General features: G+C 36.3%; 1 protein-coding gene across 4 annotated transcripts in view; it reads left to right on the top strand.

Annotated features, from left to right (window-relative positions):
• FGD4 (FYVE, RhoGEF and PH domain containing 4) overlaps positions 1 to 6,000 on the top strand; it is a 200,841-nt gene that overhangs the window by 136,765 nt on the left and 58,076 nt on the right. The gene's annotated exons all lie outside the window — the stretch shown is intronic.

The raw sequence follows: 6,000 nt of genomic DNA on the forward strand, positions 1-6,000 counted from the left end.
ATGCTTTGTTCAGTGACCACTTTCTTTTACAAATAAATTTCTAGTAAACTGTGTATTAACTTTAAGAAGCACAGAATTATTATTTTGATGATTGAGAGGAAGGCCTTTTGAAGTGTAACAAACACAAAACTATGCTACACTGTGGCTTAATGTGTAGTTTCTTTCTAATATATTTTCATTTATATCAAATGCTGAACATTCAGCCAAAAAAACTGGCATTTTCAGAATCACTATACTTTGGAAAAATCAATTTTTATTTGGATTATTTTGTATTTACTTTGGTCTCTTTCTTGTTCTTATATTTTAAGAATTTCTGAAAGAGATCTTTAATGGGGGTAAAATGGAGTCTTCCAGGTTATGGGATATTTTTCTTTTTGTTCTCACTGCTAGCTTTGTTGGTGGTGGTATGGGATATGGCTATCAAACAAGGTCAGATTATTGGAGATTCAAATGACTAGCTCATTCATGAGTTTATAACCTTAATCTTTGGCCATATTCCTTATAACATTGTGAATATGAAAATAGAAATTTTTCTGATCATGATTTAAGCCATTTTATTTGCACAATACAAAATTCCATATTGCTCATTAGACCTGAGCTGACCTCAAATAAGGTAAAAAAATATATAAGAAATAAATATAATTCAATTTTATGTAATTGCCCAGATCAAAAGCATGAATTTCATTATTTATAAAGACTGTTTTGGAAAGATGCATTGCATTACTTCATTGTTTTTTTAGTTCATTGAGATAAATTCTAGCAGTGTCCTTTCTGAGCTGCCATGTGCCAAATAATCCCATTCTTTAGGGGAGAAAACACTGACCTTGCTTTTTGCTGTTTGTAGTTATATTGAAGTCAATGTATTGCTATTTAAATATATATAATTACTTCCTATCTTGAATATGGGTTTATATATATAATTTTACATAACGACAGGGTATTTCCAGATAGTAAATAAACTACGTAGAGTACTTTATACTTCTTTTTCAAAATATTCTCACTCATTGTTTGGCCCTTCCCTGGCCCCCCTAGCTAAAATTTTAACCCCACCATCACCCCTTAAATCTTGTATTTGATCATCCCTGCTTTGGTTTTTCTCATTCATTACAGATTGGTCTACTATATGTGTAACTCATCCATGTTGGTTATTTTTTCTGCCTTTTACACTACTACATCCCCTGTGCCTAGCACATAGCATAGCAGGACTTCAGTAATACTTACTGAATGAATCCTGCTCCATCATCGTGTCTCTTTTAGTTTCAGCTGTTCTTTGTTTAAAACTTAAACTGTGTGCCATAAAGAGAGCAGTGTCCTGAAATGAGGCTACAACTTGGTATTGTCAGATCAGCTGCCAAATAGATTGAGCACTACTTATTGACTTGCTGACAGATAGTATTTCCCACCCTCTAGTAGAGAGAAGCTACTTTTAATTTCTCCAAATCCTTAGGACCATTTTGGTGACTGAGGCTGAGAAATGAAGGGGATGCTAACGGAGACTTCCTGCTCAGAGTGAGGGATTATCACACTGACACCCTTCTGCCCACTTCCTTGCAACTCCCTTATAAGTTATGCATGATGAGGCTGTTGAGGCTTCAAGATCCATTATGGAATTTTCATTCAGTTAAAGACTGTTATTCGAGATCAGTAGTTCTCAGCTGGAGATAATTTTGCAGGCCTGTTGCATCCCTCTTGACCCCATGAGTATTACTTGGAGGCTTTTTTTGCTTGCGACATTTGGGAGTTGCTACTGGCATTTAGTGGTAGAGGCTAGGGATGCTGCTCAACATCCTACAGTGCACAGGCCAGCCGTTTCCACTGCCCTAACAAAGAATTATCTGACCTGAAATGTCAGTAGTTTGAGAAACTCTGATCTAGATCCTAAAATGGCTCATACTTGAATCTTATTTATGTGTTTGCTTCTCATGCGGAGTGCTGATAATATCATGGTTACAATTTATTTTGGTGATGTTTAAAAGGAGAGAACTGACTTATTAGTGGTGATTATGTAGTAATGTGTCTGGAACAACATCGAGTTTATGTTTTTGTGTTTATTAATTACCAATAAATCCTGAGGATTTAGATAGTGACTATAGTCAATAATACTGTATTATATAATTGAAACTTCTTAGCAATTAAAGATAGTTGTACTTTTTCTCTTAGAAGCTTTGATCCACAACATTCTCCATAGTTAATTATTTTGATAAAGCCCACATAGTGTCACTTCTCAATCATTAAGCCTTAATGTTTAAAAAATTTTCATCAACTTTGAAAGCCACATTATTGTTCAAATAATTTAAGTAAATACGCTCAATTTACTCAACTTAGTAATTCATTTCATCTGCTTCTAAAGTAAAGCATTCTATGTGTAATGTTTCATTCTTAAAGTATAATATGTTACAAATGGTAGTCCCCAAACTTAAACTGGTGTAAAGAAAAAAAGTGTTACTGCCATTCCAATTCTACAGGAATCAAGCTAATAACCCACCGACTGCGTACCCTGAGGGGAATTTAGGATGGAGAAAAACAGGAAGCATTCTTTGCTTGGATATACCATACCCTAGAAAGTTAAGATACCTATCTAAGGAAAGATTTCAATAACCCCAGATTCTTGAATCTTCCCTACATAGAAATGCACTAAAATCATTAACTTGAGATGTCTGTCTATTCTTTGTGATGAGCAGTAATCATTCTGTGCTTGATTACATGTTTTTCCCAGCAAAAACTAGCTCATATATATCTTGGTTCTTCCCTTACCTCTTTGGAGCAGTTCTTCAGGGCTGAGAGGCTGTCTACCTGGCTTGAGTCCTTAGTAAGGTCTCTGAATAAAACTTACAGCTTTTCCTTATGCATTTTTCTTTCAGTAGACAGTGGCAATTAGTTTCTTTTTCATTCTCAATAATTATTTTGCATACTTGGATATTTTTGAATAATTAAATTTTTTGGTTTTATTTACTATCCGTAAAATTGGCTATAGTAGAGCCCATTTTATTTATAGTCATCTAGATATCTCAAACTTAGCATGTCCTTGACTAGACTACCGATCTCTCCAAAAATTGCTTTACCTATTGTGTCAGTTGATGACAGTTCCATCCTGCCAGTTGGGCAGGCCAAATGTCTGAGTCATTCTTGATTCTTCTTTCTTTCTCTCAAACCTCACGTTTAATCTCTCAGGAAAACTACTTTTTTTTTTTTTTCCAGGAAAACTAATTTTAAAATATATCTGGAATCTATTTCTCACTGCCTCATTTTAAACACCATTATATAGTAACCTCATAATGAAACCAAGCAAGACCCTGTGGAGCTCCTGGACACTGAAGCCTTTCTGTCCCCCGTTTCTTGACTCCAGCCTTCATGACCTTCTCTGTGTTCCAAAGGACAGATTCCAACCGTTGCTAATCCGGGAAGGGAAGGGATGCAAAGACAAGGGAGAGGCAGCCAAGAAACAATAGTGCAGCCTTGGGGAAAAGTCCTGGTTTCACCTCAAGGGATACACAGAACTATGTCTTTAAGCTTTTTAAGATGTCAGCTTTCTTCATACCAGAGAATTCCAACTGAGGCTGCATTAAAGGAATCAGAGAAACTCATCAAGATTACCTGAGGCCAGATTAGAGGAGTGCAGGCCCTGCACACACCCTAATCTTATCAGCAACCCCACCCTTGACCCATTGCTATAAAACTCCTCGTCAAATCCTCCTAGGTTGGGACACAGCTTTTTGGGGCAGGTGCCCTCTGTGCCCCCTTTGCCTGGCAAAGCAATAAAGCGATTCTTTTATACTTCACCCAAAACTCTGTCTCTGAGATTCAATACGGCACCAGTGCACAGAAGCCGAGCTTTCAGCATCACTAACTCTTCTCCCTGTTCCTACCCTGCTCCCACCCTACTTCCCTACATTCTCTACCTAGCAGCCAGTGTGGTGCTGTTGGAATTTAAGCTATATCATATCATCCCTCAGCTCAGAGCTCTACAGGAATTTAAATCCTTACAGCACTCCACAGGTTCTGCCTTCTCAGGCCCTCCCTCTGACCTCAATACCTGCTCTGCCTGTTCCTTTGGTTCCAGTCACATTGGCCTGCACTAGTCTCTAGCTTTCATTCTACTTGGTAGAATGCTCTTTTCCAAATAATTCCCTCAACTTCTTTAAGTCTTTGTTCAAATCTGAATTTCTCAAAGAGGCCCACTCTGAACACCCTACTTAATACTGCAGTATGCCCTTTTCCCCCACTCCCTACACTCCAGATCCCCTGTGTTGTTCTTTTAGCCCCTCCCCTTTCCTCTTAGCATTTACTACCTTCTGATACATGGTTTACTTATTATTTTTTTTGTTTCTTATCTTTCCCTTTGTTCATTGATATGGTCAAGTGCATAGAACTTAATAGGTATTCAATAAATATTTGTTGGGATCAAAAAAAAAGTTAAAAAAATTAAAAACCCTGTGTAGATATGTAAGAATTTCTCTATGATATATATTTTGGAAATATATATATATGTGTGTGTGTGTGTGTGTATATATATATATATGTATGTATATATATATATATATATATATAGAGAGAGAGAGAGAGAGAGAGAGAGAGAGAGGGAGGGAGAGAGAGAGAGAGAGGGAGGGAGAAGGGAGGGAGGGAGAGATCTTAGCTGTTGTATTAATTTATAATCCCTCTCAAAATGTATTAGTTCACATTGCTTCACAGCCTCAGTGACATTTGGTATTGTCAGATTTTGAAATTTTGGTTAATCTGATGGGGCTGAAGTGGTATTGTGGATTTAATTTGCATTTCTCTGATTATTGGTTAGATTGAACACTTTTTTCTGTTTACATCCTTTGGGTTGCAGGGGGAAGAAGTACTAAGTAGAGTTTCAGACATAATGAACCAGAGGTGCTGATAGGGCACCTAGGAGATGTCCAGAGAGCATTTGGAAATGTTGACCTCCATAGTGTAAAAGAAAAATCAAAAATGATGAGAGTAAGAGAAAAGAATCATTTTCACTTGTCAGTTATGTCTTTTCATCAGAGTATGCATTGTTTTCCTCTAAGACAGTGTTTCTGACACTTTAGCCATTCATGACCCTCTTGGGATTTTTGTCATATACCATGTAGCGTTTGTGCTCTTTGATTTAAAATGTATCATAAACCAGTGAATATACACATTTGGATTGTCTCTCTTGCTGAAATAGATGCCTCCTCTGTGCCTCTAAATTAACCATGTACCCCGTGCTCTGCTTTATCAACATCTTTAAACTGTCTCCCCATTAGAATATGAGCTCCTTGATGACACATTAGTTTCTTCATGTAGTCCACAAATTTGCCAAGCAGGTAGTTACTGTGAATATAGTTATGATCAAAACAAACATATTCCTTACCCTATCAGGACTCCAGACTTGTGGAAGAGAAAGCTTTATATCTATAATGTATTTAATATTTTATTGCTGATCTATTATTTAATGCTGCTTATTACTACTTAATAATTACATAATAATTTATTATATTTATTATAAGCACTTTAGAGAAAAAGTACACAGTGCTATGATGCAGTTTAAAAGAGGCATAATTGAGATGGGAAAAGTTGGTAGAGTCATCTCGAGAAACTGACTGGCTGATACATATCATTTTATTTGCACCTTTCAAATATCAAAGAAGGATGTTCACTGAGTAAACTCTAGATGGAAGAGTTATAACAGTCTTTACACACAGAATGATAAAGAACACATTCACTTCTTTGAATATTCTAGTTAGGAATATTGAAATTATTCCTAATATTAAAACTATTTGCGGGGGTGGAATATTGTCCTGGTTTACTATTTGGTATATATTTGTTCTACACAGGAACTTTTTCCTTAAAATGAACAAATGTCACACTTGTGTAAGCCCCTTCCTTTCCAATGGATACTATACTAACCATCCCACCCCCACCCTCAAGTATGTCTTGGAAAATAGTATCATTTTCATAAAAAGAAGCATTTCATTTTTTCACTGGAATTTTCTTCTTGTTTGTGTTGACAGG

This window comes from Lipotes vexillifer, unplaced genomic scaffold, assembly GCF_000442215.2.
Source record: "Lipotes vexillifer unplaced genomic scaffold, Lipotes_vexillifer_v1.1 scaffold1, whole genome shotgun sequence".
In the NCBI taxonomy this organism is placed as follows: domain Eukaryota; kingdom Metazoa; phylum Chordata; class Mammalia; order Artiodactyla; family Lipotidae; genus Lipotes; species Lipotes vexillifer.